Source organism: Mustela nigripes, chromosome X (genome assembly GCF_022355385.1).
Source record: "Mustela nigripes isolate SB6536 chromosome X, MUSNIG.SB6536, whole genome shotgun sequence".
NCBI classification, from domain to species: domain Eukaryota; kingdom Metazoa; phylum Chordata; class Mammalia; order Carnivora; family Mustelidae; genus Mustela; species Mustela nigripes.
In genome coordinates, this window is record NC_081575.1 from 4606901 (window position 1) to 4629143 (window position 22243).

The 22243-nt window shown below is 36.8% G+C and overlaps 1 long non-coding RNA gene across 1 annotated transcript in view; it reads right to left on the reverse strand.

Moving 5' to 3' along the window:
* The window catches only part of LOC132006811 (uncharacterized), a 104914-nt gene extending 84017 nt beyond the window's left edge, over positions 1-20897 (reverse strand). The window contains exon 1 of the long non-coding RNA XR_009401234.1: positions 20752-20897. This is a non-coding gene — a long non-coding RNA (uncharacterized LOC132006811). The remainder of the gene's footprint in view (positions 1-20751) is intronic.
* Between the last annotated feature and the right edge of the window lie 1346 nt (positions 20898-22243).

The window sequence follows — 22243 nt, forward strand, 5'->3', positions numbered from 1 at the left end:
TGGGGATAAAAATATATGTTTATAAAAAATAAAAAATTAAAAAAAAAAAAAGAATGACAACACATTCTTTTGTGAGACTGCAGAGAAATAAGCACTCTCCAACACTGTTGGTGGGAATGCACATTATTGGTACAGTTCTCATGGATGAATTTGCCATTGGCTAACAAAACTAACATGTATTTACCTTTTGATCTGGCAATCGTACTTCTAAGAATTAACCATGAAGATACATCTCTGACAATACAAAAATATATATGTACCAGGTTTTTTTTAATTGCAGCATTGTTATTTCAAAATATTGAAAAAAACTCAATGCCCGTACATAGGATGTTTGCATAAGCTATGGTATATCTACACAATGGAGTTCTAAGGCATAAAAGAATAAGGAAGACCTCTGTGAACTGACATGGAGTGATTTCTAGGATATACTGTTAAGTGAGAAAAAGTACACTGTGAAAGAGTTTCTATAGTATTATATCCTTCCTGTAGAAAAGAATGGTATATAAAAAATGTACATGCACCTGCTCATTTGTGCAAAAAGAAATACATAAATGATAAAGCAGAAATGAATGAGTTTGTTTACCTACGGGGGTGGGCATGAACAGGGTGAAAAGAATAGCAAGAGTACTATAGTTAGGGTTGATCAAATATGTGAATATATTGTAGATAATGAATGTCAGCTTTCTCATTGTTGGAGAGAGGAGTTAAAAATAAGGAAAGGAGAAAGGTCAGAGTGAGGCCTGTACTGTTAGGTTGGAATTTGAGGTATCAATATGAACTCACAGTGTTTAAGACAGATGGAGAGACGCAAAAATTAGTGGGCAAAATTATAATGATAAATAGAATGTTTGCATAGTCTCAAAGTACCTATCCAAAAGATTCTTTTTTTAAAATAAATTATATACACTCAAAATATATAATTTTGTGTGGGGCTTGAACTCCCAACTCTGAGATCAAGAGCTGCATGTTCTACTGATTGAGGCCAACAGGTGCCCCCCACCACAAGATTCTTATTAATTATAGAGAAGAAAATAGCAACTTCAAGGTAGAAAAACCTGGCAGACACCCCCTTAACCAAATAATCAATGTTAATGTTACCAATAATGAGACACATAGATACAATGAACCTCCTGGTATGATGCACTAAGATCAGATATTCTTCTGTGGTGTTCTTGTCAGAAAAGCATAAACTCAACATAATGATATGAAAATATCAGATAAATACAAATTGAAGGACAATCTACAAAATAGCTGATGAGTACTTTTAAAAAGTGTTAAGGGCATGAAAGACAAAGAAAGACTGAGGAAATGTTCCAGATGGAGTGGGATGGTAGATTAGATCCCCCAAAAGAAAAAGGACATTAGGACAACTGGCAAAATTTGGATAACGTGCGTAAGGTAATTCATCAAATTTTATCAGTGTTAATTTCCTTGTTTAGAAGTTTTACTATGATTATGTAAGGTGTTAACATTTGGTGAGGCGGCATGAAGTGAATTCTATGTACTATTTTTGCAACTTTTTTGCAAGTCTAAAATTTCTTCAAAATAAAATCTTTTTTAAAGTTTCTGCCTGAACTAACACCAAATTCATTAAGGGCTCCTTAGGTTATTTTTTATGTGGAAGGTCAAAAACTGAATTGCAGTTTAGAGGTTCTAAAGACCTTAAGATGCTGCTTCTTCTGGATCCCAAGCCAAGGGATGGGTAAAAGAGGTAGCTAACTACCAAGTGAGGGCAGAGGGCCTTCCAGTTTCTGGATGAGACTTAAAAGGAAAATTACAAAAACTCAATTTAATTCCAGATGCCAGATGTCTGCTGGCAGTTCCTGCCAATGATAAGCAATTATTGAATCCTCTTTTATGACTGAAGAGAAGCTACTTAAAAGACCCAAACAGGGGAACCTGGGTGGCTCAGTCAGTTAGGTGTCTGCCTTCAGCTCAAGTCATGATCCTGTCCTGGGATCGGGCCCCTGCATTGGGCTCTAAGTGGGGAGTCGGCTTCTCCTTCTACCCCTCACCCCCATTCATGCTCTCTCTCGCTCTCTCTCAAATAAATAAAATCTTTATTTATAAATATATATTTATATTTATATATAAATAAATAAAATCTTTAAAAATAAGTACATAAAAAAATAGAAGACCGGAACTAACCTATAAAGAATTAGTCAAAAAGATAAGAGGGGCTTCAGCTATCCAAGATCACACAACAGAAACTGAAATTTAAGCAATCCAATTTTCCAGTTAGACAAAGTTTAGATTCTGACCTTCCCTTCCTAGGGTAAGACCATGTGCAGTGGCAAAAAACTGGATGGAATAAAAAGGACACCCCCAAAGTAGAAATTCTACATAAGAGCTTAAAAGGAACAGAGAGGTCTCTTTCCTAATCGGATCATTCTCCAACCAGAAGGGACATAACAGATGAGGAAAGATGTTTTGGAACTGTTCACTGGTCTCTAATCTGCTGATCCCTTACCAATCACTCATTTCTTGTTACAGGGAAATCCCTTTCTTTTTAACTTTACAATCTGCCACCTTACCTTTAGAATCCTTCACTTAACGTCTAAGGTTCTCCACAGCATGGTCCTAATCTTTCTTTCCAGTTATGTTTATTTCTGATACATAGAGCTTAATGGTAAATTGATAGAGGTTAACCAAACTTGCTGTGGTAATTATTTTACAGTATACGCTTATATCAAATCACCAGGTTGTACACCTTAAACTAATACAGTGTCGTATATGTCAATAAAAAAATATATATATCTCAATAAAACTGGAGGAAGGAAGGAAGGAAGGAAAAAGGAAGGAAAGAAGGCAGGAAGTCAGGCTTTGGACCCCCAACAGAGCTGCTTTGAATTACTGTTCTGCCATCTCTAATCAGGTGACCAAGTTACTTAATTGCTGTAAGCCTTAGTCTCCTGATTAGTATAGTAGGGATGATACTGCCTATAACTAATGAGATTGCCATGGGTGGCAATAAAACAACAGAATGCATGCAAAGCACTTAACATTTTGCATGGCACAGAATAATGACTCAATACATGGGGACTAAGACTAGCCCTAAATGGATCCTATGATTTCTCACCTTGTTACTTTCACTTAAGCTGTTCTTGTTTCTAGGAATGCCTCTACTTGTAGAAATTCTATCATTTAATGCCAGTCCCCAAGGCCACCTTCTCAAGAAGTCTTTCCTTTTGTTCTACCAGGATATATTCTATCCCTGCTTCAAAACTCTAGTTCATTTGTACTCCTGCTCTGGCACCTCCTTTATACTGATAAGTATATCTGTGCACTCTCTAGAGCTGAGCCTGCACTGAGAAGGTGCTTTGTGACTGTTTACTGAATTAAATCCACATAGTGTCCAAATGTTATATGATTTCATAGAATTTTTAGTAAGAACTCCAAGTACCTGAGCAACAACTCAATTAATTCCAGATGCCAGAGTTTCTGCTAACAATCTCAACTCAATCTTAAAAACACATGACCAAGAACTGAATCATGAGTGCGAAAGCAAAGAGCAGAGGAGAGTGGGGTGGAAGTCTACTGGCAGTTGCTGCCAATGATAATATTGGCCTCCAAGATGTCCCTGGTCATATATGTGTTTTCAGAGTCTGCTCTTGTCAATTTTCTGTTCTGTCCAGCAATTTTTATTTGGGATTTGTAACAAAATAATTACTAAGAAAAGTTTGAAAATTGTTCACAGGCAAGTATCTTAAACATAGACAAATGATTTTTAGATGAGTAGAAAAGATGACATCTTCCTGAAAGAAGGGTTTAAAGGAATAACTCTGGTGCCCCTGTCATCCCTGGTGCCTCTTACTCTGTCTGCCTCCAAACACCAATAATTTTAAAGGAAAGAGAAGTGTGTAACACAACCCACACACCAACTCTTCCCTGAGAAGCAAAGGTGTCTGATTCAAGAGTAAAGTTTTAGGGTTTGGATGCCAACAGGTATGAATTACCCATACTGTCTCAGTGGGTACTTGCTATACAGTCACAGAAGAACAAAAAGAACCACCTCACTGAAGAGAGATTTTCATCAGCTCTGTGTAGATGTATTGACAAATTCCAGACAAAATACAACCCTTGTGGATTACTTTCACTTCTTATTCCTGACTTGGGAATGCCCACTGGCATGCAAGCATGTCACTTTCCATCATTATGACTCAGAGGGGGTTTGAGGGTCATAGAAGGACTCAAAATAAGTGGGTTGCCTTTAATAATTTGGTAGTGAAATTAATAATGCTCAATTATCTTTGAGTCACTCGAAGTTGAACTTAACATGAGAAACGTGTTCCACTGCAGCACAAAATACTGACACACATTAAGAGGTCACAAAAACAGGAGAGAACAGCTATTTTCTTGAATGGAAGGAATTATAGCTTCATGTTCCATCCCTAGAACTCCCTCCCTCTCTTTTTCTCTCTTTTTCTCCCTGGCACAGACATCTAATGAATACCTACCATGGAAAGGGCACTGTAATAAGTACTCCTGCGAGTAGATTGTGTCCTCAGGTACTTTGTAAGATTAACAGAAAAGACAAGACTAGCAAAAACAGAAACAGGCCCCTCAAGGTTCCTACAAAATAGCATAGACTCCAGACACTGGCTCCCTTTAAATAACTCAATACTGGATACCCCACCAAAGTAAGCAAGAGTTGATCATCTGATAAATTAAAGGAACATTTGTAAAAGGCATCTGAGAAAGTTAATCCATTTATACTTATTGTATGTATTATTTTACTGGACTTATTAAAGAAAGTCTTTGTGTGATAAATTTTTGAGGCCCTGAATACCTGAGAATATTTCAAACTTACATTTAAAAGATGTCTAGCAGGGTATAAAATTCTAGGTTACAAGTTTTTTTCCCTCTCAATAGTTTGAGATTAGCACTTCACTTCCTTCCTGTATTTTGAGTACTGAGACTTCAATAGCCTTTGTAAATGATCTGCTTTTTCTTTCTGAGAAGTCTTCTATCCATCTTTGATGTTTTTAAATTTTAATATAATGTGTTTAGATATAATGTTTATCTTATATATCCTGTTTGGAAAAATCTGAATCCTCTTAAACTGCAGTCATCCATATTTTATTAAGACTTTATTTCCTCACTTACCTCTCTTCCACTTATTTTTTTTCTCACCTTGAGCTCTTATTATACTGACTTGACACTTCTCCTTCCATTCTCTGTATGTCTAAAACTTTTAAAAATTATTTTTCTACTATTTCTCCCTTTCTGATGTCTTCTAGGAAATATTTCAGTCTGGTCATTCAGTTCATTAATTCATTTTTCATCTGCATCTATGTTGTTATTAACCTCACCCCTCAACCAAGATCTTTAATTCAACTAATATTTTTCACAGCTTGTATTTCTGAATGCTTCTTGGTAATTATTTATTCCTGCTTTGTGTTATCAATATGTTCCCTTGGCTCTTCAATGATATTCTAGTTTTATTTCAATTATTGTTTTGACAGTTCATCAATTCTTCTCTGTATGGTAGGGTCTGTTAAGTTGTCTTCCTTTTGGAATAGACATACTATTATGTCTATTCCATAAGACATGTTATTTAAGAGGACCAGTGCTCAGTAATTTTTAAGGTTACAACAGCAGTTTTCTGATTAAGCAGACTACCTGGGTTATAACTGTCTCAGACTCGTAACAGAAACTTTACTCTTATTCAGGGTAGAAGATAGAAGGAAGTCACCCTTCCAAAGGTTTATTCACATATCAAATAAAAATACTTGCAATTAAAATAAGGTTATCACTGAGTGGTAGTGACTGCCCATGATTGTATAGCTTAAAGTATCAGTTCTGTGTGTGGTTGCTTTAATCAGACAACATAACTATGTATTGCTAGATATTTCTGTTTAAACATGATAATATAATGTTTTAAAAACTGCTAAACAGAGCAACATCATTATGTTTAAGGATGGCACATAAAGAATAGGATGTAATAAAATAACTGCTATCTTGGTATTTTTTCATTGTGACTTTTTCACATCATGCTTAATATGTTAAGGATTCTGCAAAAATTCTGCAGAGGCAGTTTGGTTCATCCCAGGTGGTCTGCTTCTTACCTGTGATAGCCACTGGTAGTCACTAGTACAGAAGTTGGGACTCTCTTTGGGCATGGCTAAACTAAGAAAAATAGATGTGGGGTGAAAACAGCATTTGCCTGGGAACTGGTAGACCTAAGTTCCAACCACAATTCTGTCACACAATAGCTATATGATCTTGGACACATGACCTAACACTCTAGGTTTCATTTTCTTCATGTATAAAAGCATGGTTGAATTAGATCATCTCTAATGTCCCTTCAAGCGTACAAGTTTATCATTTACTTTCATCAGGATATCTCATTCTAAATCGACATAATATTTTATGTACAGGAATCTTTAGAACAAAAAAGTAAATAAGTATACTTTTACATATAAACTATGCAATCTCATACAAAACAATAAAGATGTCTTTATGCAAAGGGTCCAATTCCTAACTTACTCTGTAATAAAACTCAGTCTAACCATTTCCTTTGTTAACTTTAGTCCTAAGTATAAGCTGCCTCAGGGCATTTTCACAGCTTTTTACCAATCTGCCCTTGTTTAGCTTTTAGCTGTTAAATCTATAGACTCCAAACACTAAATCTAGATTAATAGGTCCCTACTAAAAGTTCCAGTGTCTCAGCTAGTTCTTGTGCTCCCAGCTTAATCTTTTCTCTTATCTTCCCCAGTAATCAGCCTTTGCATAGTTCCCAAGTCTCAGCCCCTTTCTCCAATTCCCATTATTTTTCTCTCCTTTTTGAATCTGAGTTTCTGAGCTGCCTTTTATGCTAGAGGCATATGATGTCATTGTGTCTACCCCCAGCTGTTCTTAATTTTCTCTCAGATCAGCTCTCTTGAAGGACTCTCAGCAGGCCCAAAGACACAGCCCTCCCTTCTAGGGTGCAGATGAAAAGCTGGGGTGGAGGGGGAAAAAGGGCAGTTCACCAACCCATAATGACTAATCCTAGCAAAATAAAGGGCAGGGCCCTCTTAATAAACACAGCACTCCAGGAAGAGGGTGGAGCCAACTGAATAAGCCACAGGCTCTGATGAACTGAATGTGCTCTTGGAAGCTGTCATAGCAACAGGAGTTTGCAATCCAAGATGTTGACTATCTCTACCTAAGGCAGTTCTCTAAGACTGGAGCATCACCCTCTGCAGCTGTCCTTGCTTTTCACTGTCATGAAGCACCTGGCTCTAACCTCCCACAATGCCAGCCTCCTGCCTCCAATCAAGGCCTGGTCTTCTCTGTTTACACAGTTAAAATGAATTGTGGGGGACCCTAGACAAATTTAGCTTTCTCATCCACGGATGCCCAATGTTTTGCGGTGTTACAGAAAAAGCCCTCAACACCAATTCATATGACTCATAATTCTTATTGGAATCATGTTTCAACATCCACAGGGCTGCTTGAAAAATGATGATCTAATGATACTTTATGCAAAGGAATGGACCTCTGAGGTGGAAATTCCTACTATGTAACAGCAACCAGGCTACAGCAGATAGGATAGTGCCCATGCTAGTAACTTTGGAATGAACTACTAGGGTAGTGGTAGAAACATTTTTCTTGCCTCATCCTATTTAGGCCATCAGCCAGTTGAGAATAAATATCTCCAGAACAGGGGAATTTTGATGAAGGAAGGGAAGGAGAGAGTAGGAGAACACAGTGGAAACTCATGAGGCAGGACCTAAAGGATGTGTTAGCAACAGTACTCAGCCCTGGCTACAGATTAGAATCTCCTGGGGAGGTGCTATTTTTTAAGTTTATTTTTAAATAATTTAAAAACTATATAAAAGTTGTAAAAACTGAACAGACAGCTGTCACATATCCAGCATTCCCTGTGTCAAAATCTTATAAAACTATGGTATAGTTACCAAAACTAAGAAATTAAACTCGGTACAATACTATTAATATAGCTGCCTGCAGATTTTATGTGGATTTCATCAGTTTTTCACTAATGTCCATTTTTTGTTCCAGAATCTGATTCAGGATACTACATTGCATTTAGTCATCATGTCTCTTCTCCGATCTAGGACAATTCATCAGTCCTTCCATGTATTCACAACCTAACACATTGAAGAGCACTGATCAGTTATTTTCTATAATGTGCTTCACAAGTTTTCCACTAATGTCCTTTTTTGTTTGTTTGTTCCAGGATTGAATCCAGAATACTATGTTGCACTTAGTCATCATAACTTCCTAGTTGCCTTCAATCTATGTAAATTTCTCAATGTTTCCTTATTTTTCATGACTTTGATAATTTTAAAGATTACTTTGCAAAATGTCTCCCAATTTGGGTTTATCTGATAGTTTCTCATGATTAAATTGGGATTATATATTTTGGAGAAGGATAGCATAGTGCCTTTCTCATCATATGTTATCAGGAGGTACATGATATCAACATGACATCCTGGTGATGTCAGCCTTGATCACTTGCTTAAAGAGAAATCTTTTAGGTCTTTCCACTAAGGAAAAAAAAACGATTATTTTTTTAAAAAACTATTTTGCTGATACAATTACAGATGCATATGAAGGTGAAAATGTAGTACAGCGAGGACTTGTGCATCCCTCACCCAGTTTCCCCCAAAGGTACATGTGTATATTCTTGTAACCACCATCACAATCCAGAAACAGAGAAATTCCACCACCTCATAAGCCATCTCTCAATATCCCTAACCCCTGGACACCACTAATCTGCTCTCCAGCTTTTTAACCTCATCATTTTTGAAATTATATAAATAGAATTGATCAGTATGTGACCTTTTGAAATTGGCTTTTTTCATTCAGCATGATGCCCATAATATCCATCAAAGTTGTGTGTTATCTGTAGTTCATGCTTTTCATTGCTAAAGAGTATTCCAGGGTATGGATATACCAGTTTGTTTAATCATTCACCTATTATTCACCAAAAGAACATTTGGGTTCTCTCCAGTTTTTGATTATTGCAATTAGCTCTGTTATGAACATCCGTGTACAGGTTTTTGTATGGATAGAAATTTTCATTTCTCTGGAATACATGCCCAGGTGTGTGGTTGCTGAGTTGCATGGTAAATTTATGCTTAGTTTTATAAGAAACCACTAAACCATCTTCCGCAGTAGCTGTGCCATTTTACTTTTCCACCAGCAATGTATGAGAAATCTGGTTTCTTTACATTCTTGCCAGCCTTTGGTATTAATCACTATTTTTATTTTAGCTATTTGAATAGATGTATAGTGATAACACCTCATGGTACTAACTTGCATTTCTATAATGGCTAGTGATATTGAAATTCTTTTCATGTATATATCTTCCATTTACATATCATCTTTTTCTAAAAGATTTTACTCATTTATTTGACAGAGAGAGATCACAAGTAGGCAGAGAAGCAGGCACAGAGAGAGAGAGGGAAGCAGGCTCCCCACTGAGCAGAGAGCCTGATGCGGGACTTGATCCCAGGACCCTGAGACCATGGCCTAAGTGAAAGCAGAGGCTTAACCCACTGAGCCACCCAGGCACCCCTACATATCATCTTCAGTGAAATGTCTGTTGCTGTTTTTTACTTATTTTCTAATGGGATTGTTTTTTATTCTACTGAGTTTTGAGAGCTCTTTATTGTCAGATATGTGATTTGCAAGTAGTTTCCCCAGTTTATCACTTAGTATTTTCATCCTCTTTTACAAGGACTTTTACAGAGCAAAAGTTTTTAACTTTGATGAGTTCTAATTTATTATTTTTGTTCACTGTTTAAAAGTCTAAATAAATCTTTGCCTAGTCTTAGATCCAAAAGATTTTCTCCTGTGTTTGTTTTCTGAACGATTTATAGTTTTACATTTTGCAAACTAACATGACCCATTTCAGAATTATGCCAGCATAGGGTGTGAGGTTTAGATCAAGGCTTTTTTTGGTTTTAGGGTTTTTTGTTTTGTTCTGTTTTGTTTTACCTATGCATGTTCAATTATTCCCACATTTGTTAAAAAGACTATCCTTCATTGAATTGCTTTTGCAACTTTGTTAAAAATCAGTTGGGCATATTGGGTTCTTTGTACTGTTCCATTGATCTATATGTCTATCCCTCTATCAAACCACACTGTCTTGATTAATATAGCCATATAATAAATAAGTCTTTAATAACCAGTCTAGACTGACTCCTCCTGCTTTATTCTTATTTTTCAAAACTGTTTAGCTACTCTGGGACTTGGTTATCTTCATATAAATTTTGAAACAATCTTCTGATTTCATCTCTAATAAGAGCTTGGACATCAACACTTCCATTCTTACAAGAAGAACTGGACAAACTGAAAATTCAGTGACTTTTCTTGGATCCATCAAAGACATAAGGTTTCAGGGAAAACTATCACCCCCAAAATCTGGAGAGTCAAGAACACCCAGCTGCAATTTACTTACCTACAAGAGAAGATTTTGGAATTAAAAACTGGTAGGAATACCAAAAATGATGTTTTGAAAAATCATTGGAGGCTGAGTGTGGACTACTATGAGAATGAGAAACTTTTGAGGATTGTAGGCACAGAAGCACCCTCAAATTTCAGGAAATCCATAAGTTCCCATAGTAAAGATCTGAATAAGATCCTCTAGTGGATCTGGTAAGGGGAGGGAAAGAGGAATCATTGTGCTATATGCTTAAAGTGTCTCCATAACTCTATGGGGAAATAAACTGCCAGCACCTTACTCCATCTGGGGGAGGGCATTGCTCTTTCTCCAGCCTTCTCTAACCAACTGCAGAAAGATAAAGACAGAACAGCTTTAAAGAAGACAGAGTGGGGAGGAATGCCTTATAAAGGAACAAGCCTAAGAAGTGCATCAGACTTCTTGTCAGAAGTCATGCAAACCAGAAGAGAGTGGAGTGAAATATTTGAAGTGTTCAAAGAAAAATCCATCAACCCAGATCCGATAGCCAGCAAAACTACCCTTCAGAGGTGAAAGAGAAACAAAGTCTTTTTCAGAAAAACAAAAATTGAGGGAAATGAAAACAGACTTGCCCTGCACAAAATGTAAAAAGAAGTTCTACAGGGAGAAGGAAAATGATACAGGTCAGAAACTCAGACTTTTATAAAAAAAGGAAAAGTGTCATAGAAGGGATAAAGGAAGGTAAATTAAAATGTTTTATTTTTCTAATTCTTAATTGATCTAAAAGATAACTATTTAAGTAATAATAATAATATGTTGATTGACTATAGCATATAGATAAGTGAAATAAATTACAGCAAGGTCACAAGGGATGGGAGAGAAGATTCGATAGCTCTCTGTTATAATGCACCTACACTACAGGTAAAGTGGAATAGTGTTATTTGAAGATGGACTCTTAGTTAAAAATGGGTATTGAAAACTCTAGGGCAACCACCAAAAATTTTTTTAAAAGTATAACTGACAATCTAATAGAGAAGATAAAATGGAATTACATAAAATCTCAATTAAAACCAGAGAAGGAAGGACAAAAAGTGGGGGAATCATTTTCTTTTTTCTGAAGTTTACTTTATCTGATAATATAGCAATTCCCACTTTATTTTTGAATATTTGCATGGCATATTTTTTCTATTTTTATTTTCAACTTATTTATATATTAACTAGAAAATATAAATAGTAAATGGTAAGACTATTATATTTCCCTTTCCATACTTTGTTAGAACTGAATTACTAAGGCCAGCCCACACTCAATGGAGGGGAATTAATCTCCACTTCCAGAAGGGAAGAGCATCAAAAAATTTCTTGACACATGTTAAAACCACCATAATAATTAATAAATATTTGGGGGGTAATACTTTGAAACTATACTAATATCTCTCCATCCAAAATTATTATCAGGCTTAGTTCTTTTTATATGGGAATGGCATTTAGAAAACAAAATGTGATCCTAGGTGAGCTCAATTCTACTTGAATGTTGCTGCTTCTAGGCCCAGTTAGTGGACAGAGCTAGGAAATATATGCAAGTAAAATAATTCATGTATGAATACATATTGATGGTTGCTTTTGTATCTATCTTTACATGTATATATACTTATATAAGTGTATGTGCAGATATGTTTATATAAGTTTTTTTATATGGCTATCTCTGACTTTAATCTAGTACCACAGGGTTTATTCTAGCTTTCCCTGCTTGCTTATTTGTAAATTTATTTCTATGGCAGACTCTTTGAGGTGTCTTTAAAAATACAAATGCTTATGGGGCGCCTGGGTGGCTCAGTAGGTTAAAGCCTCTGCCTTTGGCTCCGGTCATGATCCCAGGGTCCTGGGATCAAGCCCCACATCAGGCTCTCTGCTCAGTGGGGAGTCTGCTTCCCCATCTCTCTCTGCCTGCCTCTCTGCTACTTGTGATCTCTGTCTGTCAAATAAGTAAATAAAATCTTTAAAAAAAATACAAATGCTTAAGAGTTCTATCCAATATCAGTTAAGTTGGCTGCATCCATATGTTTTAAATATACACCCAGGCAAGACCAGATACATAACTTGTAGGGCCCAGTACAAAATGAAAATGTAGAACTCCTTGTTCAAAAAGCAAGAAAAATGTGTTATTAAAGGTACTAAAATATAAAGATTTTTATTTTTTTCTGCAGTCTCTCATTCAGCTTGTCATGATATTTTCTATTTGTAATTGAATGTTACCCTAAGCCAAGAAAAAGTATAGTTTTAAATTATTAACATATATTTTACTGTCCATCTTTTTATTATGCAATGACAGTTTTAAGTAAAAATATCAGACCATTTAACTCATGTACAGATCAGTAAAATCACACAATTTATATTTCATACATTATCCCTAGAAGGTGCCTTGAGTTGGCCAGAAAAGAGACACAGGTCAGATCTGGTAAGTTGGAAGGAAGAAGGGATGGTCACCCAGATATGGAATAGGCCTAAAGGAATAGGCCTCTCTGAGACATACAGATTCTCATTGGGCAAGCATAGACCCTTACAGGCAACTGGGAGACCTACCCCATGACTTGTGCCATGTATGTGTGGGGCAGGGTTTGACAACTGTTGAGTCCCCCCTTCCACCACCTGCTAGATTGACATGCTGTGCTTTATCAAAGGGCAGGGAAATTTTGATAGGCTTCTCCCTTCCTGTGAGTCTGCTACCGCAGCCAAGAGCATATAGGCAGCTCTTAAGGGTATTACAACCTCTCTGCAAGGATGCACTAGGTACCTGACTCAGAGACAGGTAAGAGGCTCACCACCATCGAGCTGCCCATGGAATGTACCTGGTACATGCAAGGGTGGTTATTATCATGCCCCACCCTGCGGGACTGCAGAATACATACACTTGACTTTGACTCTCCCCACCTCTAGGCTCCTGCTGGGAATGGATGGACATGGATGGGCAAAGATAAGGGGGCCCAGGGTACCAGGAATCAAAAGAGTGGCAATAAAAAATGCATCTTGAAGATATGGGAAGGTAGTGGGAGGTGGAACTGTATGTGAATCAAGGTTCCAAGACCCCAGTGTCCCACTGGCCTTCACATACAAAATATATAACATTCTAAGATAAAATTATTAACAATTTCAAATGGTAATAAAAGAGCATTAAACCCCAGCATAGAGCCCCCTTCTGAGCTTAGGACCCTGTATACTGCATTGGTCACTGCCTATGTAGCTGTGTTTGCCCCTGGTGATCCTAATGTTCAGCCAGAGAGAACAACTGAACTACATATTACAAGAACTGATGGTCAAGGTGGTCTTGTTTAAACCAGGTCCCAGACTACCAGAGACCCCACAGAAAACCAGGGATGGAGACACCAATCCAACAGAAGCTAAAAGGAGGAGACCAGACTAGATGTCACTGCCTGAGGCTGTCATTGTAAAAATCACAGTAAGGAAGCAGGGAGCTCAAGCCTTCAGTTTTGAAGAGTCTCTCATTTCCCTCTCTCTGTTAGAGCCCAAAGCTCTACCTCAGTGACCGCTGGTTGCAAGTTGGCCTTCCTTGCCCAATGTGAAGAGTTTTTATATACAAGTTATATAGATCTAAGCAAATTGCAGGTGTTGGTTAAATCATGAAGGCCACCTCTCAGCTCCTTCTATTTTTACTGATTTTACCTACCAGCTGGTCAGGATCATAGCAAAGACAATGGAGGCTACTCCAGACAGCCATCTGGGCTTGGATCCAGTGCTTATCAGCTTAATTCTAGAGTCAGAATGCACAAATCGTCACTTCTAGCTCCCCAGCATGACAGAAGCTCCTCAAGGAGCTACTTTCCACTTTTTTCAAACCTTGGTTCCTTTTAGAACTTTCTACCTTCTGCCTACTTCTGTACTTGGCACACAGCAAATACTCACTCAATATTTGGAGCCTGCTTGCTTCAGGCCTCTTTGTGACTCAGTTCTTGCATTCTCTCCCACAACTTCCATCACCTTTCTTAGCTTCTTACTCAGGCCGAACTCCTGTCACCTCCTAGTGTTCTCTTTCTAACCTTTCTCCAATATCCTAATGTCACTTTATTATACCACAGTAATTACATTTACATTTCAGGACAAAAAAAGTAAAACAAGAACATAGACATATTGGGGGATTTATCACAGGCCCTTTCTGACCGTTTGGCCCTAAAAGTCAGTCTCCTGGGGAAAGATGGACAAGTTCAGTGTGAAGAACTGGAGCTCTGTAATTTAAATCCTAAACCTGCCTCTTACCAGGTTTCCATGTGACCTTGCAGAAGAAAAGAAGTTACTATACTTCTTTGTCCCCTAGATTCACTATCCTGCTTTTCTCACCAGGAAACTGTCTGGTATGGATTATATCAATAGGCTTCACTGGCTGCTGGCTTCTGATTGATTCAGCTTGGCCAAAAAGAACACTGGACAGTGATCAAAGATTAGGAGAAGAGTGTAGCTTCCTTCTAGCTTCCTCCCTGTGGGGAGTTGGCTATTTGACAGAAGACCATTGCTCATTTCAGTGCTACCTGCTCTAGAGGTCTCTACTTATATATGTTCTCTTTCAAGATACTTCTTTCCCTAATCCTTTTGGGCTTAGGTGGGGGGTGGGTGGTAACAGATTCAATCCAGTGTTTCATCAGCCCCTGGGGTTGCCCTACAACCATGACTATACCTTGTAAATTGTCCCTTTACTAAACCCTCCTTAAGCTTTCCTACTTTGAGCATATCATATGTTTCCTGTTAGGACCCTGACTAATACAGAGCCTTACCCCCTACAACATTAAAGTGGAGATAGCAATGTCTATATCACAAGATAACTGTCATTATTTAAATGAGACAAATTATATGAAAGCATCCAGCAGTGTCTGTCATAAAACAGATGCCAAATTAGCTCCTTTCTCTCATTCCCTTCTTCTTCAAAAGCTAGTTTAGTTTTTAGGTTTTAGTCCAAGCATTGCCTCTTAAGAGCTAAATAATTTTCAGCAAGTTGTTTCACCATTTGCAAAGTGGAATTCATTTAACAAATTAATCCTACCAATATTAACTTACCTTCTGTTATGTACTATGAACTGATTTGAGCAGTGAGTTAAGACTACCTGTCTTGCCTACTTCACAGAATTATTGTAAAGAACAAAAAGGCAATGAGTCCTTACATATCGCAAACTACCAAAATTCATCCAAGATGAAACAGATGCACTGAACAGTCCTATAATCATTAGGTAAATTCAATTTTAGTTGAAACCTTCTGAAAAATAAATCTTCAGGCCCAGATGATTTCACCAGCAAAGTTTTACAACATTTAAAGCAGAAATAATACCAATTCTACAAAATCTCTTCCAAAAAATAGAAAAGGAGGTTTCCCAACTTATAGAAAGTGGCAAACCTAACACTGATACCAAAATCAGACAAAACAATTCTAAAAAAGTAAACTATAGACCAATATCCCTCATGAATATGGACATAGAAATCCTCAACAAATATCATATAAAATCCAGCAATATATAAAGAAACAATATGGTACAATCAAGTGAGGTTTATCATGGATTATAAAGTTTGTTCAAATATAGAAAAATTAGTTGATGTAATCTACAATATAAACAGCCTAAAGAATAAAAACTAAATGATTGTATTAATTGATGCAGAAAAAGCATTTTACAAAAATCAACATAAAGTAATGATAAAAATTCTCAGCAAGTAGGACTGGAAGGAAACTTCCTCAACCTGATCAAGAGTGTCTCCAAAAAACCTACAGATAACAACAAGCTTAATAGCAAAAGACTAAATATTCTCTCCCTAAGACTGTGGCCAATGCAAAACTTCCTCTCTCACTACCAATTCAACATCATATTGGAAGTGTTAGTCAATGCAATAAGGCAAGAAAAATAAACAAAAGGCATAAATATTGGAAAGAAAGAAATAAAATTCTATTTGCAGGCACCATAACTTCCTATACAGAAAATCCCAAGGAATCTACCAAAAAAAAAAAAAAAATCCAATAAACAATGCATGAGTTTACTAAGGTGGTAGGATACAAACTCAACATGGAAAAATCAGTCCTGTTTCTGGGTACTCCTAATGTACCACTGGAAACTAAATACATATATTTATATATAAACATATATAACATATATTAAACATATATTTATGTATATAAATATATAAATATATTTTATATATATTAATTAAATTTAATTTTATATATTTTAGTATATTAAAATATATTATATATATAAATATATAAACATATATTTATGTATATATCTATGCATACACACCATTATAGTAGCTCAAATAAAATGAAATACTTCGGTATAGATTTAACAAAATATATACAGCTTTTGCATGCTGAAAACCATAAAACAGTGATGAAAGAAAACAAAGATTTAAACAGATCTAAGGGGCACCTGGGCGGCTTAGTCAGTTAAGCATACAACTCTTGATTTCAACTCATGTTGGGCTCTGTGCTTGGCATGGAGCCCAGTTAAAAAGTAAATAAAATAAAGTGTTTTTGCTCAGAAAGTAGAGTGTGTGTGTGTGTGTATATATATGTATATATATATATGTATATGTATATATATATATAATTTTGGTACATGTGGGTGGCCAGTCAGTTGAGTGTACAACTCTTGATTTCAACTCAGGTTGTGGTCTCAGAGTCATGACACTGAGTTCCACATCAAGCTCCATGCTTAGCACAGAGTCTCCTTAGGATGCTCTCTCTCCCCCGTCCTCTGCCCTGCCTCCCACTCATGCTCTCTCTCTTTCTCTCTCTCTGTCTTTAAATAAACAAAACCTTTTTTAAAAAAATTGAAAAAATAAAAAAGTTAAAAATTAAAATTAAAAAAATAAAAAGATCTAAATATACAGAGATATACTGTGTTCATGGATTGGAGAAACAACATAATATAAATGTCAGTTCTTCCTAAACTGATCTATAGATGTAATACAATTCCAATCAATATCCCAACAGAACTTTTTCCTAAATTTCCAGGTAAATGAACTGTAAAATTTATTTGAAAAGCAAAGGAACAAAAAGAGCTAAAACAATTTTTCAAAAAAGGATACAGTTGGAGGAATAACACTATCTGATTTTAGGATTTACTATATATATAAAAAAAACTATTGGGACTTCATCAAAGTAAAAACTTCTGCACAGGGATGCCTAGGTATCTGTCAGTAGAGCTTCCAGCTTTTGATCTCAGGTCTTGATTTCAGGGTTATGAGTTCAAGCCCCATGTTGGGCATGGAGCCTGCTTTAAAAACAACAACAACAAAAAAGCGCTTCTGCTCAACAAAGGAAACAATCAACAAAATAAAAGGCAACCTAGGGAATGGTAGAAGATATTTACAAATGACATATCTGGTAAAGGGTTAGTACCCAAAGTCTATAAGAACTTAACAAACCCAATAGCTAAAAAACAAATAATCCAATTTAAAAATGGGCAGAAGACAGGAATTGACATTTTTCCAAAGAAGACATACAGATGGCCATCAGACACACAAAAAGATGCTCAACATTACTGATCATCAGGGAAATGCAAATCAAAACCATAGTGAGATACCACCTCACAACTGTCAGAATTGCTAAAATCAAGAACAGAAGAAACAACAGGTGTCGATGACAATGTGGAAAAAAGGAAACCCTCCTACACTGTTGGTAGGACTGCAAGCTGGTGCAATCATTCTGGAAAACAGTACAGGGTTCCTTAAAAAGTTAAAAATAGAACTACCCTATTATCAGCAATTACACTATTAGCTATTTACCCAAAGGATACAAAAATACAGATTCAAAGAGGCACATACACCCCAATGTTTATAGCAGTTATCAACAATAGCCAAGTAATGGAAAGAGCCCAAATGTGCATCGACTGATGAATGGATAAAGAACATGTGGTATATATATACACAATGAAATATTACTCAGCCATTGAGAAGAATAAATCTTGACATTTGCAATGATGTGGATGGAGCTAGAGCATATTATGGTAAGTGAAATAAGGCAGTCAGAGAAAGACAAGTACCATATGATTTCACTCATATATGGAATTTAAGAAACAAAACAGATGAGCAAAGAGGAAAAGAGAGAGAGAGAGAGGCAAGCCAAGGAACAGACTCTTAACTATAGAAAACAAACTGGTGGTTACCAGCAGAGAGGTAGGTGGGGGGAGATGGGTGAACTAGATGATGGGGTTTCAGGAGTGTACTTCTTTTGATGAGCACTGAGTGATGTATGGAAGTGCCAAATCACTATATTGTGATTTGGCACTTCAGGTGTGATTTTGGAAGTGCCAAATCACACCTGAAACTAATGCTATACTATATGTTAGCTAATTAGAATTTAAATAAAAACTCAAAAAAGAAGATTTACTATAAATCTACACTAATCAACACAGTATGGAACCAGCAAAGGGAAGAAACCACAGATCAGTGAAACAGAGTCCAGAAATAGATTCACATAAATATGGCCAATTGATTTTTGACAAAGGTACAAAAGCAATCCAACGAAGAAAAGGTATCATCTCCAATAAGTGGTGCTGAAACAATTCTATACCCATAGGCAAGCCTTGACCTAAACTGCAAAACTCATACAAAAATTAACAAGATTGGTAAGTGATCCAAATGTAAACATAAAACTATAAAATTTGAAGGAAAAAAAACACAGGTGAAAATCTTTATGACCTGGAGTTAGGTGGAGTTCTTAGATATGATACCAAAAGCATGACCTATACAAAAAAGTTGATAAAAGTGGACTTCATAAAACTTTAAGTTTTGTTCTGTGAAAGAAATTGTACAGAGAATAGAAAGATAAGCCACAGACTGTGAGAAAATATGTTCAAACAATGTACCTGACAAAGGACCTGTATCTAATATATACAGAACTTTCTAAAATCAACCCTTCATACCCCATCCATAACATTATCTGGTTCAGCTTGCTCTCACTGAGAATGTACTCTTGGCCTCTAGCTACTTCCACATCCAGTGTCTCACTGATTCCTTATACCAACCCTTAAAGGGAGGTAGTAATTATTATCCCCATTTTAGGATTAGAAAACTGAGGCACCAATAGTAAACAGAGAACAAATATTAAGTTAGATGGGAAACTGGATAATAAGGCACTTCTACCTTAATCCAAGATTATACCATTTTGATTTCCCATTATGATACAAAGTTATAATTCATGGAGTTAGTAAGGGTTTTTATAAAGAAAAAAGTTTTTGCTGGAATAGGTAGCACACTAGGTATGGGAAGCCTGGTAATCTGAATTGAGCCCAACTTAGGGGTATATGCCTAAGTTGGAGGCTTCCATGCCTGCAAGATATGGCAGGCAAGACATCAGGTGATTAAAGGAAAGACTTCCTGGCTGACCAGGGGCCTCCATGTTCCAGTGTGTGGTTGGGGAATCTCATGGAGTCTTTGAAAGAGAACGGATATTCTTAAACTTCTTTCAGACTCAGAGGTAAGAGAAAATAGGGAAAGTAACATAGAGAAATGGAAGTAGGAAAAGATATCCAAAATGCCATTTCTTCTGCCTTAGCAAGGTCAGTTTAACACATTATCTTCCTCCTTGCCTTCTTTCTAGCTTCATGTTTTAGATTTCAGATAAAGTACTTACCTTTATTACTTTTATTAAGACATGATCATGATCATTAGTGTGAATCACAGTGTCAAAAAGCCCAAGTGCCTTTTGGGACATCCAAGTTGACCAGATTTTTTCTTCCTCAGCCTCATAGTATAAACAGTGACGTAGCAATGGATAATTCATATATCCAGGATCATCATTCCCATTGCGACTTTTAAATACCTATTAAATCTGGTGTTGATGAATGGAAATACTGTTTTCAAGTAAATAGACCTTATAACATAAATAATCCAACATCAGATATCATTTTAGATCAAGCCAAAATGGGCTGTGCAAGATAAAGGAGACCCCTGTGTTAGTGAGAATTTGAACCATATCTCATCGAGTGTAAAGGTCAGTTTTCCATTTGGCAAGAGTAGATTTAACATAGTCCATTTAAAACATGCTCTTTGCAATTCACTAGGGATTTAAGAAAGGTGGAAAACCTTAAACAGGTGCACTTTATTCTAGAAACCCTTTATTGGACACCTGTACACATACAAAGATGACAATCAATAGCAAGAATAAAGGTTTGTGTTTTTTTTATCTCATTTCCACAGTATACTTTCTTTCATATGCCTCCAATCAACAGTGTTCTACCTCTGGAATTCCAAGCTCAACTTGCATCTAAGCACTGTCAAATGAAAAGGAGATAATAAAATTACTAGTGTGTTGCAAGGTGATTAAATTTACATAATGACTCTGGATTTGATTAAATGCCAGATCCCCCCTCCAAAAAAATTACCTGTAGAGGCATTAAATCTTACAGCCACACACACTTCACTGCATTTACGTTTTATCCACAGAAGCTTCAGTTTATCTTAGCAGCGATTACTGCCATCCCTCCACAGGAACACAGCATGCAGGTAATGCCTGGAAGCTTATTCAGGAAAGTGGCAGGGGCTCATGCAGCTGATTTGCAGAACAAATATCAGAAAAAAATGTGAGACAGACAGTCATTGTGTTCATCCAGAGAAAAGATCGTACCACAGGCTCAGAGGCAGACCTTTCTACTCTCTTGAAACTGAAAAGACTTCTTAAAATGCCACCCAAATACTTTCTTCTGAAACCAAAGGCTTCCTCCCACTAACAAACTCTAAGGAGCTCCCTTCCAGGAGTATACTGTCAAAGAGTGAGGCCGTGGTGTGCCAGATTTGCAATCAGGTTGGTAGATAACCGTGTTCTCTCACCCTAAATATTATCTCAGATCAGGATTACAAAATGGGGGTATTTTCTCATTGTTCAGTTGCTGTATGACCCTGGATGACAGTCTTTGAAATAAAAACATTCACATAAGTCAAAAACCTATGCATTATAGTGATGGCAGGCCCCAAAGCTGATACAGCTTTCAGATTATCCACCATTCCTAATGAAAAAGATTACACAACAAAAGAGCTTTTATTTTTTTAAAGATTTTATTTATTTATTTGACAGAGATCACAAGTAGGCAGAGAGGCAGGTAGAGAGAGGAAGGGGGAAGCAGGCTCCCTGCCGAGCAGAGAGCCCGATGTGGGGCTCGATCCCAGGACCCTGAGATCATGACGAGCCGAAGGCAGAGGCTTTAACCCACTGAGCCACCCAGGCACCCCAACAAGAGCTTTTAAATATCATTTGCCTCTAGACCAAGTCACTGGAAAGGGGATGGTACTGGCTCAGAAAGGAAAAGATGTCTTACCACCTTCCGATGGAACATTAAGAAAAGGGACTGTACTATCAGCATGTTGTTCATTCCCTGCATCCCACCTGCTTCAATCAAAGAAAATCAATTACTTCTCTTCCATGACTGATGTAAACTAGTCATTCCACATATCCCTAGCTCAGTTGCAAGCAGATTCTTGGCTGGGCAACTATAGAAATCTATTACACTTCACCAAAGCTCTTGATATTGTTCAATGTTCTATATATCCATCCTTTTCAAGACATCTGACTATTTGCTACCAAATGTGCCTCCATCCCTTGCCAATCATTTGCAAAAATTAAGAGGCAGCTATAGTCCACCTAAAGCCTATCCACAGGGCACCTGCACTACATAAATTGAAGGTAAGACTCAGGTCAGTACATTATTGTTAAATTGTAAATAGTTAACCACAATTGTGGCAAGCAGGTTGCCTTAGCAACCTGAAACAGTACTTTAGCATATGTCCGACCAACAGTACTTACAAAATAACCTTTTAAAACGTGCCATTATTGGGCTATTTTTCAAGTGTGCAACAATTTGAATATAAAAAGACCAAATT